This window comes from Pongo abelii, chromosome 11 (assembly GCF_028885655.2).
Source record: "Pongo abelii isolate AG06213 chromosome 11, NHGRI_mPonAbe1-v2.0_pri, whole genome shotgun sequence".
NCBI classification, from domain to species: Eukaryota; Metazoa; Chordata; class Mammalia; order Primates; family Hominidae; genus Pongo; species Pongo abelii.
In genome coordinates this window covers 72,325,299-72,339,323 of record NC_071996.2, presented here as the reverse complement: position 1 = coordinate 72,339,323, position 14,025 = coordinate 72,325,299, and the positions used below count along the sequence as shown (strand labels likewise).

At 42.3% G+C, this 14,025-nt stretch overlaps 1 pseudogene; it reads left to right on the top strand.

Moving 5' to 3' along the window:
• Positions 1-11,579, top strand: part of LOC100459597 (uncharacterized) — a 32,963-nt pseudogene extending 21,384 nt beyond the window's left edge.
• The last annotated feature ends 2,446 nt before the right edge of the window (positions 11,580-14,025 follow it).

Sequence of the window (14,025 nt, the reverse complement as noted above, 5' to 3'; positions counted from 1 at the left end):
CTGGGTGACTGAGACTGCATCTCAAAAACAAACCAAACAAACAAACAAACAAAAATACATATATGATTTGAAAAGGCCTGTTTCTACACTATTACATCTATTGGACTGAACATCCTCTAGTTTACTATAGGTCTTAGACCCTCTAACTTTGTCTTGACTTTAGAGATAGTAGTGGTTTTTACACTTTTTATCTCCCTCACTAGACAGTCAGCTCTTTGAGGCCAAGAGTATATTCCCATAGCTTCTCTTAAAATAATACTCACTGTGCACAAATTGTCACCTTTTGTTAAATGTGTGTGTTTACTGTAAAAACAGAGCTGGACAATAGAATGTAAGCTGAAAATCAGACCATGGAATCTGGCCTAGGTTTGGGGAATGGAGAGAATAAAGACTTGGATTTCATTCAAGTTGATTTTACTTTGGCTTACTTTTGGATGAACTAAGAAGCAGAGCAAAGAATATAAACAAGACAGAGATGCAGGAGGATAAATGTGGCTTCCCATTGCCTCCCTTGTATGTCCCAGAATACACATAAAGTTTGCATTCTTGCCAATTCTGCACAGCAAGGTATCTACCAGGTCAAAGAGGCAGAGAATGACAGGCTCCCTGCCTTCTATATTCCCAGTTATATCAGCTCAGAAACAACTTATACTACCATATAAGGTGACCATTCTTAGACTCAGTGAACCATGCTATCCAGGTTCTGGGCCTTGAAATTCATTTGATGTCCACAGTCAGGCAGGTTCCTATTTTCTGTGGCTGCATGGCAGGGCCTAGGAATTTTTCACCTCATCTTCTTGTGTTTTTTTTTGTGGGCAGGCCTTGGAAAAACAATGAGAAATCCATATATAAAATGAAACCCACGTTATCACCAGGTGGTGTAGAATAATTATGGTTGCTATCACACAGTTTAAGATGAATTCCTAATTGCACAAATATGTATGGTATGCTTACCATGTGCTTCGCCCTAAAGATCCAAAAGTAAATAAAACTTAGGCTCTGCCTTCTGCCTCAGTACACTTGTAGTCTAGTTAAATTCATCATGCTTCTCTGTCATGACCATTTTTTAAATAGAAGGTGGACCATTTTTTAAATAGAAGCAAAGAAACAGGATACTCTGGTTGAAACTTTTTTAAAAAGTATATTATTAATTCCAGGTTGTTTAATAGCCTTTTGATCTCTTTTGGTTTTCTCCCATCTCTCCTTTCTGTTCTGTTTCCCTTAAAATAACATTCAGTGCACACACTGTTTCCATTAAACGGGTGTGTTTATTCTAAAAACAGAGCTAAGAGTTATCAACCGGCAGATTCTTCCTGCTCAGGCCTCCTTAGTCACTGAACAGTGCATGACTCGCAGAAAATGCAAAGAGGTTTGTTCTGGTTCTTAGAGGCAGAGTGCTAGGAGAGCCAACTGATAGAAACAGAACTTAATCATTTTAGGATTTCAGGAGTATCACTGTAGAAGACCAAGGGTGAATGCAGGAGTCAGCCCGTAGACTGTGTACAATCCTAAATTCCAGCCTCATCTGAAGAAAATGAACCTGTTTTCATGAAAATGCACCTTTTATATTTCTTATAAATGGGTAGCTTAATAAGTGTATGTATTTATTAATATAACTGATCCTTGATTTTGGAGATATAAAATATTCTAAAAGAATTAATTTAGCCTAGGGAACATCCTCTTAGATAATAAGTCTATAGATGGCATCACAGTACACATGCCTCAGGGCCTTTGTACCTACTGTTTCCAAGGTTATAGCTTGCTTCCTTCAGGGCTCAGCACAAACATCATCTATTAGAGAGGTCGTAGCTGACCACCTTATATTAATAGTACCTCCCCCACAACGATTTTACTCCATCATCTTCATTCTGATTTTTCTTCATAAAACTTGTTACCAGCCAGGCATGGTGGCTCACGCCTGTAATCCCAACACTTTGGGAGGCTGAGGTGGGCAGATCACGAGGTCAAGAGATCGAGGCCATCCTGGCCAACATGGTGAAACCCCATCTCTACTAAAAATACAAAAATTAGCTGGGCATGGTGGCGAGCGCCTGTAGTCCCAGCTATTTGGGAGGCTGAGTTAGGAGAATCACTTGAACCCGGAAGGTGGAGGCTGCAGTGAGCTGAGATCGTACCACTGCACTCCAGCCTGGGGAAAGAGCAAGACTCCGTCTAAAAAAAAAAACAAACAAAAAAAACAAAACCAAACTTGTTACCACCTGATATCTTATTATGGGAACATACAAATTTTGTGGGGCCTGAAGTTTTTATAATGGAGGGGGAGCACTTTTTAAAGAAACAAAATATAAAAATTGCAATTAAAAATTAAGTATGAAAGTGAATATTAAGAATGTGAAAATAAATCATAAATTGCTGGAGTCTTGGAGCTTCAGTTCTTCCTTCTAGGATTTATTTAGGCAATTTACTAGAAACGCTTATGTAAAAATGTGTAGTTGTTGCAACCTGGCTTCCACTTGCCACCTAGAACATTCTATGGCCCTCAGCAATTACCAGCTCTCTCTGGGGTATCACAGTAAATCTGACTCTGCATATTAAATATCAATTTGCTTGTTTGTTTATTGTCAGTCTGTATCAATGGAATGTCTTAAGCTTCTTGAGAGCAAAGATTTAACCTTCTATGTTGCTTTATGCCCAGTGCCCACAACAGGAGTAGGCACGGGGGTCATATTATACATGCTTGTTTAATAAATTGTATCTCTCCCCAAAAATCAACTTGGAAAAAACAATCCTTCCTCCTCTCCCATTTTAGCCACTCTGTATTGTCATAGCTCTATGCTATTGTCTTTTAGTACTATCACTGAAAAAATTAGCTTACTGCTTACTTTTTTTTTTTTAAGACAGAGTCTCCTCTGTTACCCAGGCTGGAGTGCAGTGGCACAATATTGGCTCACTGCAACCTCCACCTCCCAGGTTTAGGCGATCTCATGCCTCAGCCTCCCAAGTAGCTAGGACTACAGGTGTGTGCCACCATGCTTGGCTAATTTTTTTGTATTTTTACTAGACATGGGGTTTCACCATGTTAGCCAGGCTGGTCTCGAACTCCTGGCCTCAGGTGATCTGCCTGCCTTGGCCTTCCAAAGTGCTGGGATCACAGGTGTGAGCTACTGCACCTGGCCTGCTTGTTTACTTGTTATCTGCGTCCCCTACTAGAGTAGGCCATACTAAGAAAAGACAGTGTCTTGCTCCCATTTTCCCAGAGTTTTTAAAGCAGGGCACAGAGGAAGCTCTCAATAAGTATTTTTTTTGAGTAAATGAAAATAAGGCAAATAAAAAACTTTTCACGATGAAACTTGCCATGTACTGCAACTCTCCTTGTACCTCTGTTTTTATTCTATTTATCTGAAAGTTTCATTTAGGTACTCAATTATATGCTAATTTAATGAAACATAATTAAGTTTTAAAAAAAGTAAAATTATAATAATCACTTCACTTTACACCTTAGCTAAATAAGTACAAATGCATTTTGATTTGACAGAAAGATTGAGTAATTAATTTGTAACCATCTACTAACAAGATTTGAAAGATACAGGTACTTAATAGTACTTTCAGACGCGTGATTTCTGCTCTGAATTTGCACTCACCCATGATTTCTGTGACTTTAGGGAGTATCAAATAGAAAATGCCCCTGCGCACCAAGTTTTCTTCCCTGGAGGCAAAATAAAATAAATAAACTGACCAATTTCTTATATATTATTTCTGAAATATGCTATGAAGGTATTAGCAGATATTTATATATTTTTCTTTTTCTTGCACAATTTATAGCATACTATACTCACAATTCTGTACCTTGTTTTTGTTTTGTGATTCTGTTTTTTTAATATATCTTGGAGCTTACTAATATTTTTGGCTGCATAGTAGTCCATTGTGCAACAGTGTCTTATTTAAATAATCCTCTCTATGGACATTCAGATTGCTCTCAGTCTTTTGGTATTATAAACAATGCTACAATGAATAACCTTGTACACATGTAACTTCATACATATGTAAGTATGTCTGTAGGATAAACTCGTAGATGTGTGTTTGGATCTTATAGCAATAAATGACACTCCTCATCCTCACCCAAATTCTAAGCCAATTAGGAAATAAGACAAAAGAGGCAGACAGGTGATTAAAATGTCACTTCATTACTGGTGACAGCTGATGTTGAAGCATGTGGCTTACATTTGCAGATAAGAGAGCTTCCCAATTCTGGATCTCTTTCCATTTAATCATAGGCAATGTTCTTCAAACATAGGTCTCCCCATGCAGGTTTTAGGAAGATGATGGGCTGAATGGGGCCTTCCCAGCTTATTCTTTACAAATTTAACAATTAGAGGAGTCACTCCTCCTTTCTTAGGGAGAAGCAAGTGAGGAGAAGAGAGGCCAGTGGCATTAAACTAGGAGAGCTACTTAAGCCTGGAAGTACACATCAAGAAATATTCTCACCCTAACAAAATACTCTCATGTTCAAAACGGTCTTCAATTTGTAATTTTAATATATTTTTCTCAGTTGTTCACCAGAAATGTGTCAATTTACACTCCTTCCGTGAATATGCACGCAGGCATATAAGAAAAGTTAGCATAAGATAAATGTTTTTCAATTATCCTTTGTCTATTCATGTCTCACTACCTCAGAGGTTTTTCTTGAATTTTCTTACATTATTTTGAAATATAACACAGCAGAATTTTATTTTATTTTTGAGACAGAGTCTTACTCTGTCGCCCAGGCTGTAGTGGAGTAGTATGATCTTGGCTCACTGCAACCCCTGCCTCATGGGTTCAAGTGATTCTCCTGCCTCAGACTCCCAAGTAGCTGGGACTACAGGCGTGCACCACCACGCCTGGCTAATTTTTGTATTTTTAGTGGAGATGGGGTTTTGTCATGTAGGCCAGGCTGGTCTCGAACTCCTGACCTCAAGTGATCTGCTTGCCTTGGCCTCCCGAAGTGCTGGGATTACAGGTGTGAGCCACCGTGCCCGGCCCAGAATTTTAATTATAGTTGCTTCATAGCATTTTAATGTCTGGCAGAGACTGTCAATTGTCACAGTATCCATTGCTCCCATCTTCCTGTTTGAAACCAGACTCTCTGAGCTTTCACCCGGGCCTATGGCTGTCCATCTTTGTGTGAGTCGTTGTAGCACACATGCATATAATTGTAAGGATTTTGACTTCAGCTCTGAGTGAAATGTGGAGTCATCGCAGGGATGTGAACAGAGGAGTGACATGATCATAATGTCTTATAGACTAACCCGTAACTATCTGCTCATAAGGAAAGCCTGGTAAAGTGCAAGGCACTTCTCCAATCAAAGAACTGACTGCAAAGTAGCCCCAAGACTGGAAGTAAAGCTGCTCTACAAGTTAGGGACACTAGGCCACTGGAGAACTGGGCAAGTGGCTCTCCTTTCCCTCATCTTAAATTCTTCTAAATGTTTGGGGTTGTTTTGTTGTTGTTGTTGTGGTCTTTGAGACAGGGTATTGCTCTGTCGCCCAGGCTGGAGTGCAGTGGTGTGATCTCGGCTAACTGTAGCCTCAAGCTCCTAGGCTCAGGTGACCCTCCCACCTCAGCCTCCCAAGTAGCTGGAACTACAGGTACACGCCACCATGCCCGGCTAATTTTTTGTATTGTTTGTAGAGACAGGGTTTTCCCCTGTTGTCCAGGCTGGCTTTGAAATCCTGGCCTCAAGCAGTCCACACATTTGGGCCTCCCAAAGTGGTGACTAGCCATGAGCCACTGTGCCTGACCTAAATATTTGGTTTTTACAGACAAGAAAGGGGACAGAAACGGGAAGGAGACTGATGGTTTCCAATACTGATTTTATGAGCCAGGATGCTGTGCAACTTCCACAGATGTTTTGTTATATTTTTGCAGTTGTTTTCTTGTCAAACTTTGAGCTTCCTCATTGAACAAAAATTTCAAAGTTTCATTTCATCCATTGTAATGGCCAATAACTTCTTTATAATTTATGGAATAAAAGCACAGAACTTCATAGAAGGTGGATGTCACTATGGAAAGATGTCCAGTTAGAACTACTTTTAAATATATTACGGCTACGCAAGATGAAAAACTCAAATAGGGAATACAAAGCTACAAAATACACCTGAAGACTACAGTTGTATCCAGCCAAGAGAGTAATGATAATTTCTGCTTTCTTTCTTTTATTTCCTTTCATTCTTTCTTTTTTTTTTTTTTTTTTTTTAGAGAGAAGGTCTTGCTCTATCACCCAGGCTGGAGTGCAGTGGCACAATCATAGCTCACTGCAGCCTACACCCCCTGAGCTCACGTAATCCTCCCACCTCAGCCTCCTGAATAGCTAGGACTACAGGTGTGCACCATCACACCTGGCTAATGTTTAATTTTTTTTTTTTTTTTGAGGTGGAGTCTTGCTCTGTCACCCAGGCTGGAGTGCAATGGTGCAATCTCAGCTCACTGCAACCTCCGCCTCCAGGGTTCAAGCGATTCTCCTGCCTCAGCCTCCCGAGTAGCTGGGATTACAGGCATGCACCACCACGCTCAGCTAATTTTTGTATTTTTAGTAGAGACGGGGTTTCCTCATGTTGGCCAGGCTGGTCTCAAACTCCTGACCTCAAGTCATCTGCCCGCCTCGGCCTCCCAAAGTGCTGAGATTACAGGTGTGAGCCACTGAGCCCAGTCTACTAAATTTTTTTTTTTTTAAGGATGGGATCTCATTATATTGCCCAGCCTGGTGTCAAACTCCTGGCCTCAAGTAATCCTCCTGCCTTGCCTCTCAAAATGCTGAGATTACAGGCATGAGCCACCACACCCAGCCAGTAATGATCATTTCTATTGGTCACAACTTTGGTTTAAATTTTCTAGTAACTTTTTTTATAATCACAAAAAAAAGTATTATGACAAAAAACTTGGAACTCATAAAAGTATTAGTTAATTGAACTAGAAAAATAAGCCATGGCAATGAGCAGAATGGGGAGAAGCTTGTAACTCTGATCACAAGAAAGGTGGTCATTTTTAAAAAATATAAATGGTTCCTATAAACCAAGAAGAAAATCTCAGCAATCCAAAGGGAAAACTTCTGAATGGAATAGGCACACAAAAGATAAGATAGTTCACTCAAAAAGAAAGATGAGGATGCTAAGCAATACATTCAAAACTAAACCAAAGTAAGATACCAGTGGCACAAACCAAACACTTTGCTGACACTGTGGGATAGGCTATGGCAAATTCATTGCTTATGAGGGTATAAATTAATGCATCTTCTTTGGATTTTAATTTCTCAATAGCTCTAAAACTTTAAAAGAACCTATCCTTTGGCCTAGTGAATCCACTCTAAAAAACTGTCTCACAGATATGGTTCCTGTGTATAGGTTAAATAAAAGACATTCATTCACTGAGCACTATTTATAAAAGCAAATGACTAAACAATCTATGAGTCCATCAATAAGATTCTGGTGAAATTATGTTTCATCTACACATTGGAAAAGTATAGAGCAGTTAAAAAATAAGATAAATTTATATGCACTGACATGTTCAAATCCTCTGCTACCATAGATGAAAAATATAATCTGCACATGAGTAGTACAATATTTATGAAAAAGGTATATTTGCTATATCTTTGATATGGATGTATTGCATAGAAAGGGCTTGTAAGGATGTAGACCCACTTTTTAACATTTCCTTTAAGAGGAATGGGATAAAGAGGTTTAGATTTTTTTCCCCACTTTTCATTCTATACTTCTTTCACAAGGAGAATGTATGTACATGTTACATTTGTGGATAGAGAATAAAAATAATAACTAAGTTAAGTGTATCAGGTTCACAAAAGCGTTACCAGAAACTGCTACTGGGTGAACCCCAAGAAAGGTAATATCTGTCACTCAGGACATGTGGAATTTCTATGGCATTTGTGTATGAGAGAAACACCAAATTCTCCCAATAAATTGCGAGTCCCGTAGGATAAGCACACATCTGATGACCCTGAAGAAGCGTTCCTTGTGTTTGCTGAACCCCTGAGAACCCAGGCACGCCTCAAACACATTTAAGATTCGTTGGGCATCCGGGCCAGCCACGTGCTCCCAACGCCGCCTTCGGGTCGGGGCGCGCAGCCAGAGCTCAAACAGACTCCCCTAGAATGCCTCCAGGAAACCGTCGGGTGGGGCGGAGATCTGCTCCCCGCAGCGGCTTTTTCACCTGCTGTCCCGCCTGTGCTTCCTGGAAATGAGTTTCTGTTCCTCTAAGGTCGTGGGGCAGCCGGACCCGAGCCTGGGGCGAAGCGGGAGCTGAAGCTGGCGCCCAGGAAGAGGGACTGGGCGACTAGCCAGAGTCGGGCCGGGAGTCCGAGCGGGTCGGTCAGAGTCGGAGGGGAAGCCGGAGCGCTCTGGTTCCGGGTCGGTGGAGGTCCCGAGGTGGGACCAAGGACCGAATCGAGGCCGGTCTGGGCGTCAGGGCAGCCCTCGGAGCGGCGACCGTTGCTGGAGAAGGGGCCGCAGCCACCCCGGCGTGGGTTGGAAGGACGCACCCCTGCTGGGGCGAAACCCCGAATCTGTAGCCGTCTGCCCGCGACTGCCACGCCGACCGCCTGAAAGGGCCGCTGTCCCTCGCCTTCCAGTGGCTGGGATGGTGGTGGGCACCCCTGATCTTCCTCTGGCGCCCATGATGCTGCCGGCCGCGCTGGGCTCCGGCTTCCTTTACCTGCCCGAGGACGAAGAAGGTCTGGAGGAGCCGTGCGCCCAGGGGAGCCCGGCCAAGGCTGAGTGGGCTTCATGCGGGGCCATTTCACCACCACCGACTCCTACCGCTTCTCCAGGAGGAGCCCCGAGGCCAATTTCGCCTCCATTTTGGTGGTCTCCCACAGCGACTTATAGCTGGGACCAGATACCTTTGCCGAAGTTGGTAAATTGGGCAGCGTGATGCAAGATCTGCAGGTCCCAAGGGGAAACGAAAGCCACATCCAGTACCAGCAGGTGTCCCTGAGGCACCAGACGCTCTGTGTGACCCCAACCCGCTCCTGGATGCCTGGCAGGTGGACAAAACGCTTGACCTGAGCAGCATCACCTTCCCCATCTACAACCACAGCGGGCATCTTGTCTTCCTGACCGGCTTCTTTGGAGGACACATCTTGGGGGACAGCCTGGGAATGGGCCAGTTACTTCTGCAGGCCAAAGCCATGTGGCTGCTGTACTACCTGAAGACCCAGCACCGGAGGACAACGTGCAGAGCAAGCAGTGGCTCACCCATTTCCTCCACCAATTTAACAATATTAACAACAGTCTGGCCATGAAGAAAATTGAGGTACCTGGCGGTTCAGGTTTACAAAGAGGCCAAGAGAAGGTGGGAGGGATGAGGAAGACTTGCTCCCAGAACCGTAACAAAAGCACCGCATGACTACTTCAAGGGGTCCTTGCCTCAAAGCCGGGTTTGCTTTACTGTATTTGGCACTTAATCCAACTCTTATTAACACCGACGGATGCCAGGAATCGTGAATTCTTGGTAACATTCAAGTCGGTAACACAAATCCTGTGTCCACCAGATGGGGCTGTTCAGCACAGACACTGATCTTCATGTTTAATTTTGGGGTTTGGTTTCTTATCATATTACAGTGCTTTGAAATTCTACTTTTAGTTGACGTCTTCACTGGTTTTGGGGAGCCCCCAAAACTTGCTTGGAGCTCGCTGAGGTTTTTTTTTTTGTTTTTTTTTTTGGCAGGTGGTCCACTTCACATTGCTTTCCAGACAACTGCAATTTGAGGCAGCTTCTATGACAGTGATCCCTTTGTTTCACCTGGCATACATTCTAATCATACTATTTGCAGTCACATCATGCTATTGTTGCTGCAAGTTCTGGATCAAAAGTATCATCTGTGAACCTCAAGAGCAGGGGGGACTTGCCCACCCCACCCTCACGAAGATGAGGATCTTCAGGGTGGTCAGCATGTCCTCGTCCATCCTGACCCTGCTCCACTCTGAGCCCAGCTGGCCGCCCTGGAGTCCGCTTCTGAACCCTTCAGCAGCTCTAATAATTTCATAAACCAGTTGTATGCTATCATTTTAGTGAGGCTGAGTAAATGTTTGGATTAATGGGGCTTCTTATTAACTGTGTGCAATTCCTGCCCCAAACTTTCTTAGAGAAGTTTCTTCTTGTTCAAGAAGACAAAGGTTATGGGCTCCATTACCTTGTCTTCCTAACTTCTTTCAAAAGCAGATATAAAAGGGAATAGACATGTTTTTAAGCCAATAACTTTGTGTTAAAAATACTGGAAAATACTTTTCTTTTGTGTGTGTGTGTCGATTGGACCTCCTAACATGTTGACAAGCAAAAATGTTATATGGAAGAGCCTTTCTAAAAGCTGAACCTCTGAGAATAAATGCCTTATACTAGGAATTGGGGAAGAGAAAAGCAGAAGGAAGTTCTAACAAAGACCATGTTTCAAAGACTTTCAGAAATTATGAAGGACACCTCTCTGAAAAGTACTCCAGTATGATGTTCCTTGAAATGGATATGGCTGTCAGGATGTTGCTTCAGAGTGTGAAGTCAAATGCATGCTAACCTTCCAGTTTTGTTTTTGTTTTGTTTTGTTTGACACAGGGTCCCTGTCACCCAGACTGGAGTGCAGTGGCACAATCTTGGCTCACTACAATCTCTGCCTCCAAGGCTTAAGCAATCCTCCCACCTCAGCTTCCCAAGTAGCTTGAACTACAGGTGTGCACCACCATGCCTGGCTAATTTTTGTATTTTTAGTAGATATGGGGTTTTGCCATATTGCCCAGGTTGGTCTTGAATTTGTGAGCTCAAGTGACCCATCCACCTTGGCCTCCCAAAGTGCTGGGATTACAGGTATGTGCCACCATGCCCTGCCAACCTTACAATTTTTAAAAAAGAGACAAAAGGTGGTTGAATTATCTGGAGCTAATAAGAAAAAACTTGAAGCAACCATTAATCAATCTAATCATGTTCTCTGAAAATATAACCAGCCATTGGCTATTTAAAACTTGTAATTTTTTTTATTTACAATAAGTATGGAGACTATACTGCCATCTGATTATAAATGACAATAAAATATTAATTCAACCCTTTAAAAAATTTTATGAAGAACAAAATGCTCTAAACTTTCCTACTTTTAATGTATGTTTAGTATTTCTGGCTGGAATTCCATACCATTCTTTCCTTCTTACTAAAATCTCAAGTTTCAGGTGGCAGCTCGCCGGTTTCAACCTCACCTTCTCATCTGCTTTCTGATTAAAATGTTTAAGAAATCCAGCCAGGCATGGTGGCTCATGCCTGTAATCCTAGCACTTTGGGAGGCCGAGGCAGGTGGATCGCTTGAGGTCAGGAGTTCAAAACCAGCCTGGTCAACATTGTGAAACCCTGTCTCTACAAAAAATTAGCCAGGCATGGTGGCACGTGCCTATAATCCCAGCTACTTGGGAAGCTAAGGCACAAGAATTGCTTGAGTCTGGGAGGTGGAGGTTGCAGTGAGCCGAGATCATACCACTGCACTCCAGCCTGGGCGACAGAGAGAGAGACTATCTCAAAACAAACAAACTAACTAACTCAATAAATAAATAAATAAAATAAAATCTGGAATTATTAAAAATTCATACCCAAACTGCATGTTGGCATTGTTATTCTAAGAATGGTGTGTGTGCATGTGTGTGTGTGTATGTGTGTGTGAGGGAGGGAGGGAGGGGGAGGGGGAGGGAGGGAGACAGAGAGAGAGAGAGAGAGAGAGATGTGGAATAAAGCAATGAATTATAATGTGATATCCCAGGTGACCTTGAGAACCAGAATACTTTCTGGGGGAAAAAGGGCTACCTATAGTTGTTAAGATGCTTTTACCATTTCCCTGACAATGGTAGAACCTTAAACATGTTAAATTCTAATACCCATCTCCTGCTTTTGTGTTATGTAATTTTTTTCTAATTTTTAGAATTATTTATAGTGAGCTGTATCGCCCAGGCTGGTCTCAAATTCCTGAGCTCATGCAACCCTCCTGCCTTGGCCTTTCAAAGTGCTGGGATTACAGGCACGAGCCACCACACCCAACCTGTGTTATTATGTATTTTAATTTTAGGCCTAGAGACAATTAACAATCCAGTAGCATTAAGCATCCCTAGCATCCAGACTATAGTCTTCAGTGAGAAATACCATTTCTTACTAAAAGAAACTAGTGCTGCTTAAACAAATGGTTCATTCCAGGTTTGAGGCAGGAATTGTACAAAATGGGCCAGGCGCATCTTGTTATACAAGATAGCAAAGAAGCTATCAAAAACTATTAAGATTTTAATGAAGTAGTTGGAAACAATCTGCAGACAATTCCACTGGCTCAAGATGGAATGAATCATGCATGAATAAGAGTAACTGCGGACTGAAAAAAAATGTTTAAATTAATGATTTTACAGTGATTAAATAATGATTTTTTAAAAACTTAACTGGCCGGGCACGGTGGCTCACACCTGTAATCCCAGCACTTTGGGAGGCCGAGGCGGTCAGATCACGAGGTCTAGAGATTGAGACCATCTTGGCCAACATGGTGAAACCCCACCTCTACTAAAAATACAAGAAAAATTAGCTGAGCATGGTGGTGCACACCTGTAGTCCCAGCTACTTGGGAGGCTGAGGCAGGAGAATCGTTTGAACCCGGGAGGCGGAGGTTGCAGTGAGCCGAGATCATGCCACTGCACTCCAGCCTAGCTACAGAGCAAGACTTCTTGTCTCAAAAAAAAAAAATAATAAACCTAATAAATCATCTTTGGAGGACGCTAACAACTATTTTGCAAACTAGTAAATAAAGGGAAGAATCAAGCATTTAACCTGTCTTTCCTACACAAACTGTAACTCTGAGTAAATAACAACTAGTAAATGAGGGAATGTCTCTTTTTATAGAAGTATTTAAACAAATAGACCAAGAAGAGACAATAGCGGCCAGGCGCAGTGGCTCATGCCTGTAAACTCAGCACTTTGGGAGGCCAAGGCGGGCAGATCACGAGGTCAGGAGATCAAGACCATCCTGGCTAACACGGTGAAACCCTGTCTCTACTAAAAATATAAAAAATTAGCCAGGCGTGGTGGCGAGCGCCTGTAGTCCCAACTACTCAGGAGGCTGAGGCAGGAGAATGGCATGAACCCAGGAGGTGGAGCTTGCAGCGAGTTGAGATCGCGCCACTGCACTCCAGCCTGGGCGACAGAGTGAGACTCTATCTCAAAAAAAAAAAAAAAAAAAGGAAGAGACAATAGCATTGGAAATCACCATTTTGCAATCCTTAATGAATTAAGGATCTAGGATTGAGCATCTACAGCTGCTAACATCACAGACAACCAGACGTTAGGTTTTTTTTTTTTTTGAGATGGAGTATCGCTTTGTTGTCCAGGCTGGAGTGCAGCGGCATCACCTCGACTCACTGCAACCTCCACCTCCCAGGTTCAAGCGATTCTTGTGCCTCAGCCTACCGAGTAGCTGGGATTACAGGTGCCCGCCACCATGCCTGGCTAATTTTTTTGTATTTTTAGTAGAGATGGGGTTTCACCATGTTGGCCAGGATGGTCTCGAATTCCTGACCTCAAGTGATCCCAGCCTCCCAAAGTGCTGGCATTACAGGTGTGAGCCACCATGCCTGGCCCAAATGTTAGGTATCTTTTGTCAAACACATCATCACCTATGAAGTAGTCTTGACAAAAACCAAATCAAACCTGAATCTGATTAGGCCTCTAGATCTAAGTACCAACTTATAGGACATACAGAGAACAGAGGAATGTGCTAATCTACACAACATGAATCAGTAAAATACCAACACTGAAAAAGTAGGATATATGATCAAGGTTCTTCAACAAATACATTGCCAGGAGTTGAAATAAAGAAGAGATGGATAAGGAATTTATAAAATAAGAGAGCTAAAAGACAAAGCAAAGCTAAATACAGTGTTTAGAGATTTACAGTTGGGTGATGTAGTGAGTTGAATGAAAATATGTCCACGTCCTACTCCCTGGAACCTATGAATGTTACCTTAATTGGAAAAAGGATCTTTGCAGATGTAATTAAGGATCTTAAGAAAATC